The sequence below is a fragment of the Lynx canadensis genome, chromosome A3 (assembly GCF_007474595.2).
Source record: "Lynx canadensis isolate LIC74 chromosome A3, mLynCan4.pri.v2, whole genome shotgun sequence".
In the NCBI taxonomy this organism is placed as follows: Eukaryota; Metazoa; Chordata; class Mammalia; order Carnivora; family Felidae; genus Lynx; species Lynx canadensis.
The window spans coordinates 138,593,889-138,615,233 of NC_044305.1; the positions used below are offsets into that span (position 1 = coordinate 138,593,889).

General features: G+C 53.7%; 1 protein-coding gene across 2 annotated transcripts in view; it reads left to right on the forward strand.

Moving 5' to 3' along the window:
- The window catches only part of MYT1L (myelin transcription factor 1 like), a 197,139-nt gene that overhangs the window by 14,020 nt on the left and 161,774 nt on the right, over positions 1 to 21,345 (forward strand). The window lies entirely within an intron of this gene.

Here is a 21,345-nt window from a genome sequence, read left to right on the forward strand (position 1 = left end):
CTATGGGGCCGCACGACCCCTACGTCTCAGCACCAGGAAAGCTGTGCCCACTGAGGTCCGACACGTCCAACAGTGCTTGCTGGCGGTCTCTGGGCACTGGGATGTGGGGAAGGGTGAGACCCGGAAAGTCGGGAGCTGGCTTGTTGCAGAGCCTGGTGTCGGCAGGGTGGCTGGGAGACGACTGACGTCACAATACTTGTGGTCGTAACAGGCACACAGGTGAGGACGGGCCCAGGGAGAGGTGCAAATGGTGATACCTGAGTGTCAGCCCCAAATGAGGATGGGGTAGCTAAGAGAGGTTTGGAGACCGCGAGGGCCAGTGCGGGCAGGAGACGAGCAGAAACCAGGGAGCTGTGATTCAGTGCGACGGCGTGTCCTGTGCAGAGCGAGCTGGGCCTCCCCACCACTCTGCACGTGTCGGGAGCTCGGATTTTGCTCTGAGGGCCGTGAGAATGGACCGGAGACACGGAGGCAGACAAGGACCACGGCCATGTGTGTGACTCATGACCACAGCATGGAGAGTTGACCCGAAGGAGGTGTCTTTGTGGCGGGAACAACGAGGACATACTCTGGGACACAGACAGATAAGTATGGCACCCTGACAATGGCGGTCGGAAGGGTGGACAGAAACAGGCAAATGGAGATACACACTGGGCATCGACGGCCATTGTGGAATCAGGGAAGCAGGCCCGTGGTGGAGAGGAAGCCGGAGCAGGCAGGACTCCAAGGGCCTACCTGCAACCTTTGGTCGGATGGGGATCCCATTCCCTAGAGCGAGAACGGTAACGGTCACCCCCGAACGCGGGAGATTCTGCTCCGCTAAGGACACACTTTAGGTTTCTACAGTGTAATCTTAGACTTAAGAGGCATCTCAGAAGTCTGCCCATTGAGTTCAGTTGTGGTGGGATGATAGGTCATGAAAAGGGTCATGCTTCCTAAAAAGTGAATCTTAGTGCAGGCAACTCTCACATTCCCCCAAGACGTGTGCGTGCCAGGAAGTAGCATCGTTCAACCGGGAAACACTCCCCTAATCCCATTCCCTGTAAACATTCCCCGTCCGAATGGCCACGCTAGACCCGCGTGCATCTCACAGTCCACCAAGGCCTGACCCAGGAGTGAGCGTTTCTAACCTAACAAGGAGACAAGACAGTCACACAAAATAATTGCTCTTTGAGGCCGTGCAGAATCAATGCTAGGGCACGAGAGGTGCATAGTGATTAGGGGCTCCCACCAGTAATTTGTACCGCCCGAGCCCAGCGACTGCCATGCCGGGCAAGAGGGCCATCACTGTAAGCGGAGAAAAGCTGCCTTCGGTCTCACCAGAGCACTTCTGGCCACGCTCTGTGCCACGTGGTGGAGGCAATGGGGACAGGCCTGGTCCCAGCAGCCACAGAGCATACAGATAGGGATCATATCCACACGTGGACACGTAAAATGGCTACAAGTTGCAGAAGGTGTCTCGTTCTGGGGGCAAAGGCAGGCATATTCCCCGTGTGGTGACTCGGAAACGCCTCTCCCAGGAAAAAGCAGTTAAGCCGAGGCTTGAGGTGGAAGGGTTGGTGCCAGGAAAAGTGTGGGGAGAATGTTTCAGCAGAGGGAACAGCAGAGACCCCGCGACAGAACTGAGCTGGGCTGATAGAACCAAAGTAAGACACTGTTGCTGGAGCTGAGGGGCTGCAGGACAACATGGAACAAAATGAGACCTAAAAGGAAGGAGCTGTTTCCCCAGAGAGCCCATGGCCACCACGAGGAGTCTGAAGATGAGGCACGATGGGAAAACGACCAATGGGTTTCAAACAAGATAGTGCTGGGAACACATTTGTGTCTTAAGTTTGGTTCTTACACACATTGTGGACTTGACTGTTCGAGGCCGCGGTGGCGATGGAGAAGCCATGTGGGAAGCGCTGCCTTCGTTAGGTGACAGGTGACGTGGCTTGGACTAGTCAGTCCTGATGAAGGAAACGTGGTGTGAGATGCCTCGTGGAGATGGACCGTGAGGACGTGCTGACGTGGGTTCCTGAGAGCAAGCGAGTAACTGAGGCCAGCTCCCATGTTTCTGACGTGGGCAACGCTCCGGGGGGGGCTCCCCTCCACGCACAAGAAGCCTCGGGGGGTAGAGACTGTGCGCAGGAGTCAGGAGTCCCATTCCGGGTACTTGTGGAGGCTGGACGTAACGTTCAGCGTCGATCTGAACATCTGAGTTGTGCTGATACCAATGCCCTGGTCTGAGCTAATCTCCCCTCGGGGCTTCTTTGAGTTGGAAACCACAGTTCGAGAACTTCAGAATCATTGAATCCTTCTGTTGCAGTTTTAAAATACGAGAGATTTGTTTTTTTTAAGTTTACTTATTTACTTTGAGAGAGACAGAGAGAGAGCGAGCATGGGAGGGGCAAAGAGAGAGAGAGTCCCAGGCAGGCTCCAGTGCCCGATGTGGGGCTTGAACTCACGAACCAGGAGATAGTGACCTAAGCCAAAACGAAGAGTCAGACGTCTAACCAACCGAGCCACCCAGGCGCCCCTGAAATACAAGAAATTTAATGACTTCTCTCCAGTCATGAAGTCACTTCCCTGAGAACCCAGAGCAGACCCAGACCCTCACCCTGCGTGTGTCCACCGCTTAGGTTCTGGGAATGCCAGCATGTGTACCTGTCCGTGGCAAACACCCTCCTGTCACCGCCATGAGACGGTGGACTGAAACGCGATGGGACACCGTGTGGTACTCAGCTGCCAGGAGAAGCTCCTGGAAACAGAACGTCCAGGACACAAAGTGACACCACCTGGGAACGATCAAATCACCGTGTTCTTGAAACCGTTTGGAATGGGGGACAAACCAGCAGGGCGGTGAATCGCCTCCTTGGATGGTTTGTGTAGTAGTCTCCCTACTATGGACCATCCCTATCAGAATATGATGAAAAGCAGTTTCTTTAGCAAGGTGCAAACCTGGATTTTTTTTAACGCTAATCTCTGATGCTCTCTGCGAATATTGAAACACGAGGTTCTTTTCCCCTCGATGTCCAAATGCCTATCGGGCAGGAGCACCGTGAACAGAGCCGCGTCCACAGCTCCGCGTCCTTGGGCCAAGGCTGGGCCGCTGCAGGGTACCTGGTGGCCGGCCTTCCTGCCAGTGCCTCCGTGGCTGTCATGACATGGGGCCATGGGCGATGCACTCAGTCTCTCGAGTGCGCCGTCTCTCCCAGGAGCTCTGAAAGAGGCGACTAACTGGGTCCAGTGTGACCCTCAGTCTTGAACGCGTCTCCCTGATGCCACGCTTCGTGATGTTTGCCTGTTGTTCCGTGTTGGTGTCATAGCTACCGTGACATCATCAGGGCATCAGACATGATGTCATCAGGACATCGGACAGTCCTAGAGGTCCGAGGTGTCCCAGAGTTCAGTGATATTGACAGGCCAGGTCTCTCAAATTTATGGAAAAATAAATTTTAATTTCTAAAGTGAAAGGGTTGTTTTGCTGGAAATTAGTAGACATGCTTTTATTCGAGTCGGTGATGAAACATACACAATTTAAAAACTAAGTCACACAAGTACTTAGTACGTGTACGAGATATTTAAGAAGTAACTATGTCCTCATGATGCGAGATGTTAAAAACTAATGCTTTTATCAGCATGTAAGATGGACTTAATCTGATGTAAGTGAAAAACGATTAAACCAAGCACACATAAGCACCATATTGAACAGTCATTCTGATTAGAAGTCAGAACAGGGGCACCTGGGTGGCTCAGTCGGTTAAGTGTCCGACTCGGCTTAGGTCGTGATCTCACAGTTTGTGGGTTCGAGCCGCGCGTCGGGCTCTGTGCTGACAGCTCAGGGCCTGGAGCCTGCTTTGGATTCTGTGTCGCCCTCTCTCTCTGCCCCTCCCCTTCTCATGCTCTCTCTCTCTCTCTCTCTCAAATATAAAATAAATATTAAAAAAAATTTGAAAGTCAAAACAGGCATATCTTAAAGCTTATCAAATATATACCTAAAATGATATATAAATCACACTATACTTTTGAGGAGATTTTTCCAAATTAATGAAATGTTACCTCAGTATACTCCAGAAGCAATCTACATTTGTGAGGCCTGCATAATTTCTAAGGATATACATTCAGCTTACAAATACATGCCTAATGAAGCTAAAAGTAAAATATCTTAAAGACTCACACTTTTTTAAGTTATAGTTAAGTCATTTGCTTTCTCCTATTCATTTTGTGAATCTTTTTTTTTTCATTTTTGTTTATTTTTGAGAGAGAGAGCTCGAGTGGGGGAGGAGCAGAGAGAGAGGGAGACACAGAATCGGAAGCAGGCTCCAGGCTCCAAGCCGTCAGCACAGAGCCCAACGTGAGGCTCGAACTCACGGACTGTGAAATCATGACCTGAGCCGAAGTCAGACGCTCAACCGACTGAGCCACTCAGGCGCCCCTCATTTTGTGAATCTTTAGCATCTAGGACAACAGCCTGCAATTAGTAGGCGTTCAATTTGTATTTACAGAGCAAAAGAATGCATGGATGAGTGAGCAAATGAATGGTAGGTAAGAATCAATGCTTCAGACACAAAATACGAATCTGTATACTTGAAAACATGCTAAATTGTACATTAGCCAATCATTGCTGTAACAGGCACTCTACCAGATTATAATTGGTTCTTGCCAACCGTTGTCTTACAGGAAAAGGAGTGACGAACTTAAATTATGAAATATGCAAATGAACATCGGTGAAACATTAGCTTAAAACAACTCAATCATGGTGGCCGTGCGTATGTTTATGTTCGTATCATCTTAGACATAAAAATACATATCTGGTCAACACACATGGACACACGAACAATTGACTTATGCCAACAATGTTCTCAACTGTGTGCAAATTCTTCAGTTAGGAATTTTGAAGATAACGTTAGATTTATTTTTAATGAAACGGGGCCTGGGTTATTTTATGTGCACAAACATATTTCCAATTCCAAATCATACCACGCATGGAGAGCTGTTTCAGCCAAGCAATAACACGTGTGTGTGCACGGACACAGGCACGTATAGGTCAGTCAGCAATGCAATCTACCGGCCACTTGAGCCTAAAGTAGGAGTGATTGCCCGTGTCATTACACGTCAATACAAGTTACCTTTCTCTTTCTGGCATATTTAGAAGAGTCCGTTGCTCTGATTTGTTGAACATCTAGAAGGTTTCTTTTTAACTCTAGAACATTAGTTGGAAAGAATTTTGAGGAGCGTCTGTTCTCGTATTTCATTTTATAGATAAGAAAACTGCAGGGGCGCCTGGGTGGTGCAGTCGGTTAAGCGTCCGACTTCAGCCAGGTCACGATCTCGCGGTTCGTGAGTTCGAGCCCCTCGTCAGGCTCTGGGCTGATGGCTCGGAGCCTGGAGCCTGTTTCCGATTCTGTGTCTCCCTCTCTCTCTGCCCCTCCCCCGTTCATGCTCTGTCTCTCTCTGTCCCAAAAATAAATAAACGTTGAAAAAAAAAAATTAAAAAAAAAAAAAAAAGAAAACTGCAGCTCCAAGAGTCTCATTAAAAAAAAAAAATTAATCACCCTCCTTTTCAAGTGCTTCCCTGACATGTAAGCCCCATTTTTTCTGGCTCGAGTGCCAGAAAAGGGCCTCTTCTCTGCCCCTTAAACATGGTTGGCTGGCAGTTTGGTTTTGGTCTATTCCATTAGACTGCAGGATCCTTGAAGGTTTGAGGGCTCCATCCTGTGTCCTCGTAGCCGGCCTTGGCCCACCACTCACAGACGATTCCCAGTAAAAGGTGGGGAGCCAAAGAAGGAAGTTTCCCTTAACAAAGTCAAGGTTAGTAACCGTGTCTCCCAACAAAGTCTAATCATTTTTTTTATGTGTATTTATTTTTGAGAGAGAGAGACAGAGACAGAGTACAAGCCGGTAGGGGCAGATTGAGGGAGGGAGACAGAATCGGAAGCATGCTCCGGGCTCTGTGCTGACAGCTCAGGACGCGGGACTCAAACCCACAGACCGTGAGATCATGACCTGAGCTGAAGTCGGGCATTCAACCGACTGAGCCCCCCAGGTGCCCCTACAAAGTCTAATCTTGATGTTACAAGAGCAATATTTGGAGCCATGATGCGCTCGTTTTCTTGCTATAACCAGGTATCTCTTCAATTAAACAATCCCCTCACGTGTAGAGCGGACACGAAATCTGCCCTCTCCGGGCTGCCCCCTGCTCTTGGAGACGTTTTGTTACTTGTCATGCGCTTTCCTAACTTTGCACCGGCCAAACTTCCCATTATTTAATTACCCTTTTGGTAATTTACTCCCAACGATGCAGAAGCACCCCAACAGATGCCGGAGTCCATGGCAAGCGTAGACCTCTTCTAGGCTATACCGGGGACACTGTGTTGTGTCTGTCCGGTGCTGCTAAGCTGAACTGAGTGACGCTGCACCCGTTGACCCCAGCTGGGGGCTGGCCCCGTGCGGCCCCGCTCTGCCTGTCCAGCTGCCGAGTCCCCTGAATCGGGTAGATGCCCGCCTGCCCCACGGAGGCGCCTTGCGCAGTGCTGGGGTGAACACCCCTGAAAGGTCTCAGACAGGTCTGGAGATTCAACCCCCATGTAATCTCCCTTCTGCCACCCCCCGCCCCTGCAGCTTCAGCCCCTTCCCTGGAGACGGCGAGCGTCGTCGGGCACGTGACGACACGGATGTGCCCTGTTCTCTGTCTGCCTCCGGCTCATTGTTCTCTCTGCCGTGCCGGCCACGACTTGACCACTCACCCTCAGTGAAAACCGCTTCATGGACAGGCTGACTCTGTCTCCCGCAAGGTGTCAGTGGAGCTGGTTCCCAAAAACCCACCACTGCTGGCCTTGAGGGGCCGGCCAGCAGCAGGGCTAGGGCGGCACTCAAGAACATTCTAGCTGAGTGCCACCAGCAAGGACACAGGGGTCCTCTGCACGTCCCGGCCTCAGGAGCCAGGTGGCGGCGAGCGTCGGTAGTCGGCAGAGGGCCCCCCCCCTCCCCGCCCCGAGCCCTGGCTCAGGGAGAAAAACTGGTCTCCAGAACCAGCCCTGGGAGGCCATGCGCACCGGGCTTCCAGTGGCTGCGGGGGGTGTCCCGGTCAGGACCCCTCAGCCCACCTAAGGGCCTTGCAGCCCATGCCCTCCGTCTGCTGCCTGGTCGGCAGCCTCGTGCCGTGCTCTCCGAGCCTCTCCACACCCCTCTGGTGCAGGCAGGCGTGGACCCAAGACCAGCAGACCGTCTCCAGACCCTCGTGGGGACAACGGTAGAAACAGACGTGATGTCATGTCACACCCAGAGGAGCCTCAACAGATGTTTGTTCAAACAGGCAGGGGACGGGTCCAGTGGGGCAGTGGGACCCAGCCCACGGTTTCGGTGCGGTGATGAAGCTGGAGACCAAACGGGGAACTCGTAACGCGGAGCCCCGCTCAGCGCGGAGCCAGAAGCGTCTCTGAAACCAGCGAGGACGGTGAGGGCGCAGGCGCGTGCCGGCTGCTTCTGGAAAGCCCGTTCAGACTTCGGCTCTCTGTCTGGTTTTCCGTTTCTCGCTGAGGCTCCGCCCGTCTTTATCCTAATCAGGCGCGTAACTGGTTGTCTTAGGCCTTTGTTTCGCTTCGTGCGTCTTGTTCTGAATGTTGGGCTGGAATATAATTGCCATAGGTCACACTGCCTTTTTAAAAAATTTATCCAGAGTGCAGGTTTGGGAGCTGAGGGTGCCAGGAATGTTACATGTAAATGTATGTAAATGTATGCTAATGTCCCACTGCAGCCCCCAGGTGAGGGTTCGTGCACCGGGGAGCCCGCGCTCCCCACGCGCTCAGGACGGCCGGAGCATATTTATTGCTCTGTCGCAAACAACCTGGCAGCTTTTCTCAGAAGAGCCCAAAACTCCCCCAGACTTTTCGAGTTGATGAGGAAAATCACACTGGTGATCTTTCAAGTTATCTGTGTCTTTTTTACACAAGAACCAGCCTAGATGTTTCTTACGTGTGCTGGGTTTTAAGCGACTTCAGTTCGGTAACCACCATTCTGCACGTTTCTGTGAGACACTGTGCCGGGTGAACACAAGGCAGCCGCTGGTGCGGGGGGCACCCTGCAGCCGGGGAAGCTGGCCGCGCGCGGGTGGACCCCGGGTGGGGAGCGCTATGTGTCAGCCTGGGGGGACCACCCAGGATCTGGAGCGTTTGTGACCTGTGCCCAGCTGCACTCTGCTGAGCCCAGGGCTTCCAAGGCCACAGCGGCCGAGTCGGGAGCCCGTCCCCCCACGTCACCCCGGGTGTCCCAGTTCCCATCCATCTTACGTGTTCGGTTTCCAGATGAGACTCTAAAAATGAAAGATTTCCAGGCGGAAAAACCGCGGGTGCTCAGGACGGCTCAGGACGGCTCAGCCCGTAGGGAGGCCGCAGAGGCTCTGACACGCGGCCCCGACGCGGGCAGGGGCAGTGGGGACAGGAAGGCGCGGGTCGTGTCGGAGCCGCCGTGGAAGGGCTTCTGAGCCTTGTACCGACTGAGAACCTGCCAGAAAGAGCGGGGAGAGGGGGGACGAGGCGGGCACGGTGCTGACAGCGTGGCCGGACGGGCGTCACGGGTCCGAGGCAGGGTCCCCGGTGGGCGGCTGGCGGCAGGAGCACGGGCCGGGGCACCACTGGCGTCTGGCTGGAGAAACGACGCCTGACGTTCAGGAGGTGTGAGGGAGCAGCGGTCTTGGCGGTAACGCTCCACGACTGGTTGAACTACAGATAAAAGCGAAGCGTGTGCGGGGCTCGAAGACCACCACGGCCCGCTCGGAACCCTGGGCGCACCCTGGTTTGGGGAACAGTGCCGCGTGAAAATCGGGAAGAGGCTTCCAGAGCGATGAAAGGTCCAGGCACGTCAGACGCTGCACCGGGAAGCCCTCCTGGATTCGGAAGATGTTGTCGTTGGAGTGGAGGCGGAAGGGAGAAAGAAGACAGAAGAAGACTGTAGTCAGGACGAATACCTTCAGAATTACTTGAAATTGGCATTTGCTTTGAGGGAAGTATTTCAAAATCAATGTAAAATATCTTCTCAGAAGAGAGTCCAAGTTTTCCGGATATAAAGAAAGCAGGCTGGCAAGATCGTTTTTACCCTGAATCTTTTTTTTTTCATTGAGGAACTTTAAAATCAGGCAATTCCAGGGCTGCCTGGGTGGCTCAGTCGGTTAATCGTCCGACTTCGGCTCAGGTCACGATCTCGCGGTTTGTGAGTTCGGGCCCCGCGTCGGGCTCTGTGCTGACGGCTCGGAGCCTGGAGCCTGCTTCCGATTCTGTGTCTCCCTCTCTCTCTGCCCCTCCCCCGTTCATGCTCTGTCTCTCTCTGTCCCAAAAATAAATAAATGTTAAAAAAAAAATTTTTTGGGGGGGCGCCTGGGTGGCTTGGTTGGTTAAGCATCCGACTTCAGCTCAGGTCACGATCTCACGGTCCGTGAGTTCGAGCCCCGCGTCGGGCTCTGTGCTGACGGCTCGGAGCCTGGAGCCTGCTTCCAATTCTGTGTCTCCCTCTCTCTCTGCCTCCCCCACCGCCGTCAAAAATAAATAAACATTAAAATAATAATAATAAAATAAAATCAGGCGATTCCAAAAGTACCTAACGCCGTGAATCATATCCGATCTCATCACCGATTTATATTTTTCTTCAAAGGAAAATCTCACCCCAGGAAACGCATCCCGTGTTGATTTTAACGCTTGCGCCGAAGGAGTGTGCTACCGAGAGTCTGCATGCTTCTCTAGATCCCAGATGAGATCGTCCAAGACGGGAACGCCTGAAGGGGCCCCGCCCCGCTCGGGTGGCCCGTGTATGTTCCTTCCCCTCCAACTCCCTGGTCCTCGCCCGCCGCGGCTTGACACGTGGAACAGACCCCCGCGCAGTCAGCACAGGAGACGGCGCACCAGGTCTGCAGATCGTGAAGGCGGCAAGGGCGGGTGTCTCCTCTGCTGGGACCCTCCCTTCCACACCCTTGCTGGGGAGGGGTTCGCACCAGGGCCGGAATCGGGGAAGCCGGGCACGGATCGCCCACGCAGGTCTGGCATGGAGTCCAGCCGCACCTTGGACAACCCACCCACAGGCAATATGCAGGGGCCCTTGGCGAGGCTCCCCGCGTCTTAATGGCAGTCGTGTGCACAACCGTGGTGAGGTCGGCCGCCCGTGTTGGGATGAGGCCGCTGACGTCCGGCAGCCTGGAGCCCCCAGAGCACAAGCCCGGGCCACCTTGGCCCTGCTGCCTCCTCCTTTCTCCCCCTCTTTCCTCTCCCAGCTGGGGGCAAGCACCCCGTCCCCCCACCTCGGGCGAGGTATGAGAGGCCGGCTCGCTTTCTAGTCTCCTTCTAGCCCTTGACCATGACTGGAATCCCGTGCCTGCCTCCTGTGTCCTCCTTCAGATACTCCGGACTTATTACGGAGGCCAGAACACTAAATCGCCTCATTTATCTTAATTCTGGGTTCCAACCGCAGCCACGTCAGTTCCCGTTCGGGTCATGAGGGGCTGGTGACAAGGAAGCCTGAGCAGTGATACCCCAACCAGTCTCCATTCATGCATCACATCCCATTTCCCACAGACAACTGGACAGTTAGTTTCTCTCCCCGTGTGAAGAGAATAGAGCAGGTTGACATTTGCCTAAAAGGCCCCTCGGCCAGGAAGGCTGAACCAGAGTGACTGGCCTCACCTTGCATGTGTGGCCATGACCTTTGGCCTTCAATGCCATCCAAGTGAATTGCCCAAAAGAGGCCATCGGGGGCCGTGAAATGAGATCCAGTGGTGCAGTGAGGAGGACGCCAGGCCTCGGCCCAGTAGGTGGTGTTCACCCCACGGGCTGGGGTGTCCCTGAGAGGGGACAGGGGCTCACAGTCCCACAGTCTGTGGGTGAAAGACCACGTCCCAGGGCAAGCCGTCGGTGGGGCAGGTCCAGAGGCCATGAGGGATGCTCTGCTCCAGCCCGTCCCCAGCTTCTGGGGTCTGCCGGCCTGCGGAGGCGTCACTGATCTCCGCCGAAGGGCCACAAAGCATCCCCCCGCCTGTGCACGTGTCCAAGTGTCCCCCTTCTGTAAGAACACCAGTGACGGCGGGTCGAGGCCCACCCTGTTATGTACGACCCCATCTTCACTCATTTTGTGTGCAGTGACTCTATTTCCGGATAAGGTCACATTCTGAAGTCCTGGGTTAGCACCTCCACATGTGAATTTTTGAGAGATGCAATTCAGCCCTTAACAATTAGGCTAGTGAAACACAACATTCGCAGGAATGTTGATAATGCTCCTTTGGTCGTACAGGAGGCTATTCCAACAATGACCGTGGACGCTGTCTCTTTTCTAAACGGTGGAGAAAATTACCCAGTCCTGAGCCACATCAGTGAACCCCGGATGCGACTGACTTTGGAGGCAGTAACCCCCGAGTACTTGAATCAATTCTCAGCAGGAGCAATCCTTTAAGATGAAATGTCCCTGTCATTTTGGTCACACGTGGGTGGATGATCATCTCCTATCACACTTAACCAATTTGGCCATGTCGAGCCTGCAGCTGAAAAATGATATTTTTGGATGGATAAATCAGGATGAAGGTTAACCTTATACATCAACATCTTGTACATAATCTTGACCCCAGAGACGTTCCAACACATTCACAAGAGGAAAAGAAAAATTGAAATATCTCTCGCATTCCCTCATCTTGTACCTGGCCGAACCTGTGATTCTTTTTATTTAAAAACCATTCAAAATTACTGCTACGGAACTCTGCATCTGACAAAGAAAAGCTACCACCCTATAAGATAAAGGGCATTTAAATTTATATGAGAAGCTGTTAAGCAACTGAGAGCTTAAACTAGTTTGTCAGAGCACCTGGAGGTAGGTGTGCTCGCAGGGCGGGACAGGTGCACTTATGCGACTGCGCAACAGAAGGACCCCAGCCTGTCCCCGCGAAACGCCTCCGTAGACTTGGAAGGAACCCGACACATTGTCAGCAGACGTGTGCTGGGGGCCACGGCAAAGCGAGACCCTCGGTCACCAGTATCGTGAGGTTGTGTTCCCCGTACGCGCAGTACCCTGGGCCAGAGGCGTCTGCGGGAGGTCTGGGGTGCACACACTCAGCCCTGAGGGGGGCCTGGTCCGTGCCGAACAGACCTGGAGCGTCTCTGGAGCTGGGACTCACTGTCGCGGTCCCCGCTCTGCACCGACACGGAGTCCTGGTCCTGGTGGGGGCTCCACATACCTACGCTTCAGCACATGTCCCGTGTCCCCTCCAAGTGGCGCCATCTCTGCGGGTCTCAGGCAGGGACGGGGCCCGTTTCCCAAGACAGCGTGCGTGTGCCCTCGCTCCCCACTCTCTGGTTTCCAGAGAACACAGAAGGCCAGGCTCAGGGGCCGGCCCAATGAAAAATTTTCTGGACGACTTGCCCCCAGCGCTCCAAGCCCATTGAAAAGTCCCTGCCGAGGTCAGAATAAAACCGAGAGCCCGTCTGTGGCAGCAGGATCCCCTGAGGCACTTCCTGCCTGCCTGCCTGTGGCCCCTTTGCCGACACCTGGGTCTCCCCCTGGGCCTGCCCTTGGTCTGGAAACATCCTCACTGCTTCTCACTCGGCCACCCGTCTCCTCCTTCCCATCAAACCCGACACCCCATGTTGGAAGAGCCAGAGTACCGGTGGCCTCCAGAAGCCCCCCCGCACCGCCCAGGTCCGGCCGGCCCCTTCCTTTCTCAGAGGCTGCTCACCTCTTGCTTTTGCCCATCCTTCTGTCCCGGACCTCTGTCTGTCCTGGGCCTGCGTCCATCGGAGGCAGGGCTGCATGCAGGGCTGTCTGGGGGAGGACCCCGCTGAGGAAGGGCTGCTGCTCTGGGCAGCTGAGGTCCCGGGAATCGCAACCCCGGGCCAGGCCCCCGCTGCACACCCGCAGACGGACTGAGCGACTGTGATTTAGGGGGATGTGGGAGCAAATCCTGGAGGAAGTCCCTCCTAGATGCGGCGTAGAAAGTAGAGGTTTTGCAGGCCAGGACTGAGGAGGATGGCCGCCTCCCATCCCACACTTTGTACAGGAAGCTGAGAGATCCCGTGACAAACCGGGGCGGGGGGCTTGCCGCCTGAACAGCAGGAAACAACAAATAGCCCACGTGTATGCAGACCACGCAATCAAGAAGGGGAAGGAAACAGGGGCGCCGGGGTGGCTCCGTCGGTTAAGTGTCGGACTCTTGATTTGGGCTCAGGTCATGATCTCACGGTTCGTGGGTTCGAGCCCCACGTCGGGCTCTGCGCTGAAGGCGCGTAGCCTGCTTGGGATTCTCTCTCTCCCTCTGCACCTCCTGCTTACTCTCTGTCTCTAAGTAAATAAATAAACATTAAAAAAAAAGGTAAATGATGCAATCAGCAAATCATAGAGGAGGAGACAGAAGAGGCTACGGGAAGCAGGAAGTTCAGACACAGAGAGTCTATAAAACAAACGTCCTGTCAGAGGAAGTTTGTTGCAACCAAGTCCCGGCACAAGTGTTGGGGGACATGCACGTCCACACGCTTGCCGATTGTGAACGGACTCGGCCCCTCGAAGGGCGGCTTGCTGCTGTGTGCTAACGTTGTAAATGTTGAAAAATCTAAGCACGTGTGTGAGGAGGAGAGACACAAAAGGACGTTCATCAGAGCACGTTGGCTCAGTGAAAACAGGAAACAATCTGAAGCTGTGTTGAGGTATTGGAGAGTTTCGGAAGGTCCGTGCCGCCCGGCGACGACGTCATAACCACCGGTTACGAAGTCTGCAGTATAGCTTATCACGTTCACGTAGAAATGCTTCCAGCCTCAACTGAAAAAAGAAGTTGGAGAAGGATGTGTAAAATATAATAGCATTTATGCTTAGAAACGGGGTCCTTCTGCCCTGTTCCATGTGGCACAGCTGGTGACGCCCAGGCGGATGGCGTGTGAGCTGGCGTGTGTGCGTGCCCCGATGAGCGTCACGGCAACGGCACAGACAAACCGAGCTGCCAAACGCACTTGGCTCCGGAGAAGGGAACGAGGCGGGAGGTCCAGTCCAAGGTACTTGGGTGTGACCTGTGACTTCCGAATTCTTTACACGGGGAATGTATCTGTGTCCCACTTCGCAGCAGTGGCTAGGGGGCCAGGACCCCTGGGCTTGGAGAGAAAACCTGTTCTGTTGTCTGAGTGACCTGGGGCATGCTGCTTGACCTCGTCTAAGTTCCCAAAATTGATTCCTTTGTGTAAGAAGTGGAGATTGTGAAGTCAGCACCAAATACGGAATTGAAGCCAGCTGCTGTTTCTGACCTAGGTCAAAACCCAGGCTCTGCACCTGCCTAAGCCGCAAATCAGCTGCCCAGCCCAGTGCTGGCCACCACCCCCCAGCCAGTGTAGACCGCCAACCAGTGTAGAAACCGCACCTTCCTCCAGCCTGTGTACAAACCTCAGGCTCGCGTCGGGGACGGTGCGTGGTCTCCGAGCCAAATGGCACGTGAGCAGGAGAGGCCATCCTGACTCTGGAACATTCCCTGCTCTGGCCTCACTCCCACTAATCCAGGGTTTGAAGGGCAAATAATTGCTCGTTGACTTTGCGTTGTTTTACAGCATGCACATTACAATAAAAGGCAGAAGAGTGTGGGTCAGATGAGCTGCTCGGGAGACCTCCTGTGACCACCGTGCTTGGGCCCTTCTTGTTCTCAACACTAACACAGAGTCCACAACGCGGCCCGACTCTTTCTGCCGCGGAGCCCTCCCCCCCTTACAGTGTGACTTTCCCCTGTCCCGGCCCCGCCCTGGCTACCTGACTGGGGACTCGGTTGGGTCTAACTCCCGTCTCCTGCCACGATTCATTCCTCTTCGCTGGGGAAGTAACTAGAACAAAACAAAGATCGCCAAAATCACCATTAAATGAGTATTTTTAAAGACCGTCAGCCTGGCCAATGACAAGTGTCCTTTTGTCCTAAGAATTTAGTAGCGGTTGGGATATGTACTTAACGTCTCGGGGCCACGTCAAGGGTACGAGCATTGTCCTCACAAATAGCAGCTCAGAGCACAACGGTGGAGAAAGTGTGGGCTAAAGAGCACATATTCCAAAATCCCACCCCCACCATCACAGGCCTTATCCACACTTGGATTTATTTCTTACCTATATTTGTTCGTGTTCACTGTGGGGGTGTTTGTGGTTATTGGCATATTGTGCTTTTAACTGTGCAACCAGTATTCACTTCAAAAGTACATCATTAGCACTTAAGGCACTGCCTCCAGGTGTTCATAACCACTCGTGTTACCTGGGGAAGAAGGGCTCCCGATGGCCGGGCCCTGGTCGTGTGCTGGGTTAGTTCCGTTCTCTCCCCTCTGGTCTGCCCAGCGGCCCATCAGGCAGGAGTTCCGACTCCCCTGCTGCGTAGAGCCTGGGACTCCGAGCTGCTGGGTCATCGGACCCAGGACTGGCTGGCAGCTGGTCAGGCCAGAACTCGGCTCCGCTCACCAGAGATCAGTGGTCTTTGCTTTCACACCAGGAACTGGACATTTGGTACATCCCCCAGCCTCCCCGTGGCGTGGGCTATTTACACGGTTTTCCGGTTTCCACTCTCCCGAGTAACTTGTGCCAGGCTCAGGAGGTGACGGGTGAGGGAAGGAGAGACAGCCAGGAGCCCCGGAGGCAGCTGGCCCTTCTCTGCACAGGGGCAGGTTGGAGCGAGGCCCCGTAAGGACGCTCAGGCGCCCTGGGGTCGTGGGAGCCCAGGACCCGACCCTCTGCCTTCTGGCCCCTGTGATGCTGGCTGCCTCCAAGCCCCGGGTGACCCAGCCTCTGCTCCCTGCTGCTTGAAGTGAAGGAGGCACAGCTGTCGCTGGGCCTTTGGACTCGATTATTAGCAGGGATTTAGTATCACCTCCTTTAAATCGTAATTTAAGCAGAGAGATGCTTTTTAATTGCTATCTGTGTCGCCAACTCCATCCCTGGAGATTAGGTCTGCTTTAATTAGATGTAACCTGGTGGATACGCGCCCGAACTATGGCTGCGATGGGCAGGACAGGAGTCGCAGGGACGCACGTGGCCGTCAGTCCTGTGGGGTTCCGTGTCCCCATGTCGCGGACGAGTACACGCGCACGTGCATACGTATGGGTGTGTGTGTCTAGATGGAGACAGGTGCGCACACGTGTGTGTGTTCTACGTACTGTTAGCCTTTCTTATCCCGCAGGCCAGATTCTTTCCTGCCTCATAAACGTTACTCCCCTTTGATCGTCTTAAATTCTGCCCGCGCCTGCGTCTCCCCGGGAGCGGCCTCGCCCACCAGCGGCTGCAAGGAGCGGTACTGCGGGTGCTGCTTCCCGTTTCCTTCCAGACGGTGCTGTGCGGCCGAGGAATTGCCCCCCCGGACACCTAGGGGAGCCAGCAGTGTGCTGGCACCTGTGAGAACTCCAGACTCGGAATCTGAGTGCGCCTCGCCCCACATCCCCCGCGGGCCTGCGTGGGGCTGGCAGGGGCAGGACAGTCACTTCCCCCACCGGCGTCCAGGCAGCTTCCCTGCCACCCACCCTGCCCTGCGGGTGCCCCGTGGCCCCAGTACACCCTGTGCGTCCTACCCAGTAAGGTCCTGAACTCCCCCGGGATCCGGGCTGTGTCAGCACCCAAGCTACGAGCAGGGACACCAGAGATGCCTTCCTGGGCAGCTGGGCGTGGGAGTCCCTGCCCCGCTGCTGCCCGTGACTGGGGGGGGGGGGCTCCTCTCCCGAAGAGACCTCCTCCCCCCTCCTCCCTCCTCCCCCTCCTCCTCCCCCTTCCCCTCTTCCCACCTCCTCCCTCCTCCCTTCCTCCCTCCCTCCTCATCCCTCCTCTGCCTCCTCCCCCTCCTCCTCCCCCCTCTCCTCTTCCCACCTCCTCCCTTCCTCCCTCCCTCCTCCCACCTCCTCCCTCCTCCCCCCTCTCCTCTTCCCACCTCCTCCCTTCCTCCCTCCTCCCCTCTCCTCCCACCCCCTCCACCCTTTCCCTCCTCCCTTCCTCCCTCCCTCCTCCCACCTCCTCCCCTCCTCCTCCCCCCTCTCTCCTCTTCCCACCTCCTCCCTCCTCCCAACTCCTCCCTCCCCTCCTCCTCCCCCCCTTCTCTTCCCACCTCCTCCCTTCCTCCCTCCTCCCCTCTCCTCCCACCTCCTCCACCCTTTCCCTCCTCCCTTCCTCCCTCCCTCCCTCCTCCCACCTCCTCCGTCCTCCCCCCTCTCCTCTTCCCACCTCCTCCCTCCTCCCTTCCTCCCTCCCACCTCCCACCTCCTCCCCTCCTCCTCCCCCCTCTCTCCTCTTCCCACCTCCTCCCTCCTCCCTTCCTCCCTCCCCTCCTCCTCCCCCCTCCCTCCTCTTCCCACCTCCTCCCTCCACCCTTCCTCCCTCCTCCCCCTCCTCCTCCCCCCATCCTCTTCCCACCTCCTCTCTCCACCCTTCCTCCCTCCCTCCCCCCCTTCCTCTCTCCTCTTCCCTCCTCCTCCTGCCTCCTCCCTCCTCCCCCTCCTCCCTCCTCCCCCCTCTCCTCTTCCCACCTCCTCCCTTCCTCCCTCCTCCTTCCTACTTCCAGTTCACCATCAGATATTAACCCAATGCTCCTTATATGCCATGGTGTGTGAGATATTAGTGACACATAGCCCCCAACTTCTCGAAAAGATTGAATAATCACCAAAGTAAATGCAAATGTATAACTGTGGCAAATAAAATAGTATTCTTGAAATTTTAAAATGCAGCTGAAGAACTAAAAGATAAATTTGAAGAAATCTCCCAGAAGGTAGAGGAAACAGAAAAAGAGATTTAAAAAATACAAAAACAAAGATCTCTGGAGGGTAAATGTGGACAATGCAAATCCGTTTAGGGGGAATCCTCCCCTCCCCACCCCCAAAACAGTAAAAAGGGAAAAAACATAAAGAGGGAGAAATCAGCAAAGAGAGAAGGAAGTTCTGGCTGGGTCGGCCTGTGTGAAGAAGGCCCCACGAGCCACCGAGGTGGGGACCGCGAGCGCCCGTGACAGGACCGGCCTCAGTGGTGGGCGCTGTGTCGGTAGCCGTGCCTCCGTGGTCTCAGGACGTGTTGTACCCCGCGGCCACATGCCCAACAGCGAGGGACGTTCCCCAGGGGAGCCTCAGCAGGAACTCGTCCTGGGAGGAAGCTCAATACGCCGGGGGCGCAATCCGGGCCGGGACTGTGCCCTGCCCTCAGGGGTCAGGCGCGGGGCTGAAGAAGCTGGAACAGCAGGCAGGAGCCACCATGGGCCCAGGCGTGACCGCTGCACCCCCGAGTCAGTCTGCCTCTTTCCTGTCAGGCTAGCCACTCAGACACCGTGAATGCACGTTTTTCTAAAGCAAATAAACAGAAATACGTTAGGTCTGAGACCTTGATTTCCTGAAATAATTTTCCCAGACGGGTTTCTGCCACACTTTGAATGTGAAAAAAAATACTGGGGCGCCTGGGTGGCTCCGTCGGTTGAGCGTCCGACTTCGGCTCGGGTCATGATCTCCTGGTCTGTGGGTTCGAGCCCCGCGTCGGGCTCTGTGCTGACGGCTCGGAGCCTGGCGCCTGTTTCGGATTCTGTGTCTCCCTCTCTCTGACCCTCCCCTGTTCATGCTCTCTCTCTCTCTGTCTCAAAAATAAATAAACGTTGAAAAAAAAAAAAAAAATAATAATAATAATAAAAAGACCTAGAGGGACCTGGGGGGGCTCAGCCAGTTAAGTGTCTGACTTCGGCTCAGGTCATGATCTCGTGGTTCGTGAGTTCGAGCCCCACGTCGGGCTCTGGGCTGACAGCTCCTGGAGCCTGCTTCGGATTCTGTCTCCCTCTCTCTCTGCCCCTCCTCTGCTCGCGTTCTGTCTCTCTCTCTCTCTCTCTCTCTCTCTCTCAAAAATAGATAAACATTAAATTTTTTTTTAAGTAAAAAATTTAAAATTCTTGAAAAAAGAGCTGGTTGTCAGAGGAGGGGCCCCTGGGGTGGTGGGGCCCACCCGTCCCTGTTCCTCCCACGAACACTCTCCTGAGCACGAGAGCCGCCTTCTGATGGAAGCGTGGGATGAACCCACCATCGGTCCTTCTTGTCCATTCGTTCTTGTAAAGGGCATCGTCTTCTGTGCCTTTGCTGGTAACGAAACACAAACCCACAGGCGAAGGCGCTTCAGGTGTGTGTAACAACCGGCAGAAACCGGAATCTCGAATTCAGTTGAATTATGCTAAGAACATGAGTGGAACCATAATTAATAGTTTGCCTGTCATTCGTCAATATGGAACCTAACTGTTGGATTCTTAAACATTATGAGCTATTCATGTGTGTATTTCTTGATAATATTACCAACGTTCAGTTGAACATTAGCCGTTGGCAAATGCTTCTTTCACCACTATGGTTTCATAAAAGAATTTATTTTTTTAGTTTATTTATTTAAAATCAAGTCAGTTAACACAGTGTGGAGTCTCGGCTTCAGGAGTAGAACCCAGTGATTCACCTCTTACGTCCGACGCCCGGTGCTCCTCCCGACAAGTGCTCTCAAAACATTAAAAATAGAATCACCCACAACCCAGCAACTGCACTACTAGGTATTTATCCGAGCAAAACAAAAATGCTGACACGAAGGGGCACAGGCACCCGATGTTTGTAGCAGCGCTGTTGACGACAGCCGCAGTGTGGAGACAGTCCACACGTCCATCGACCGATGAATGGAGAAAAGAATCTGTTTCAAAAGTCAAACACCTGCCTCTGTCACAGCATCAGCACCGAACACGTTGGCAATGTATCGTTTCACCTTTTGCTCCGGTAGATGGTGTTGTATTTTTCTCAATTATCGGGGTTCCTCTTTTTACTTCTTTTAGTACATCTAATGATGGCCATGGGGTTTCTATTTTACCCAAACAGACTGGTTTTTCTTTGTTTTTTCCTTCTGTTCCTTCACGTTCTCCGTTTTTCTTCATACCCCAAACAAATTATTTTTTCACATGTTTAAGATTCCCACTAGATCGATCCCAACTTCCCTGTGTCGTTTCTTTCACTCCTCCCCTATGTGTGTAGGAATATCTTATTCACCTTGCTTTATAACGAGTCAGAGTCCAGCAGAGCTCCGAAGAGCGAGCCCTCGGTAAATATGGCTGAATTCATTGAAGGCGTTCGTTCTTGGCCAGAATTCTTTGCATCTGGCTTTGTTGCTGTTCACAATATCGTGATCATACGTGAGACACTGAAACTCAGAGACGTTATGCAGGTGTATAAGTAAACCGGTGATGATAAATGTAGCGATGGTCATATGTAAACATACCACGCCATCCTGAGCCTTTACGTACAGTATGCTAGATCCCTTCTGTATCCAGTCTTCTCTAGAGACTGAAAAATTCTGGAAAATGTAATGCTTATAAAACAGCAAGCTCAGGTCATGAGGTGATAACTGGTAATGATTTAGCAACCCAAGTCAGCCTGATTTTAGATCCTTTAACCATTGAACATTTCATGGGGAGCCTGGGGGGCTCAGTCGGTTGAGTGTCTGACTCTTGATTTCGGCTCAGATCATGATCTACAGCTCGTGAGCCTGGAGCCTGCTTTGGATTCTGTGTCTCCCTCTCTCTCTCTCTCTCTCTCCCTCAAAAATAAATTAACATTAAAAATTAAAATAAAATAACACATTTTACTCGTATATCCTAATCCAATCACTTAGAATTCATCCTGCCCCTGTCAGTGGGAGTGCTATCTTTTTCTTTTTTCTGTTTTTCCTTCTCCTTTTCTTTCCCTCCCTCCCTTCCTTCTTTCCTCTTGTCATTTGGATCAACAAACCCACACTGCCCACCACGGGGTGTAGGCAGCCAAGATACAGAAACAGGTAGAATTGTCCCAGCCCCGAGTGATGCACCGTCCAGGGGCTTGGCACGCAAGACAGATGGCGAGCTCATAGTAAGGTTTCACGGAGATTATCAAACCCTCAGGAGGAAGTGGGCAGAAGTTCTCTTGTTTTAAGTGGCAACGTTGAAAATGAAAAGACAAATGCTTTCTCTTTCTGGGAATTTATGATTTAAATCTCCTGTGGTCTACATCCTTGTGTTTTTGGCAAGACAGCGTGCTCAAACACTTATTCACTGCCTGTGTGGGTGAAGTCACTCCTTGAGAAGAAGTATTCCCGGAAAGGATTTACAGCTCTGTCCCCAAGGGTCAACAGCAGCAGACAGGGATGCCGGGTCCCAGACGACAGGAAGGAATTGCTGAGTTCTGAGGAAAATGGCCTAATGACCTTTGTTTTTTATTTAACCCCAGAACCTAGTTGCCTGTTGTTCAAACAAAGCAATTTGATATGATAGTTTATTGCTGGAAGGGTTATGTGGCATCTATGTGAAGCTGGTTAACTGAATTGTCGGTGTTATCTTGTAATCTCTGCGAGGGTGCCTGGAGGGATCCTGGACCACAGGGACGG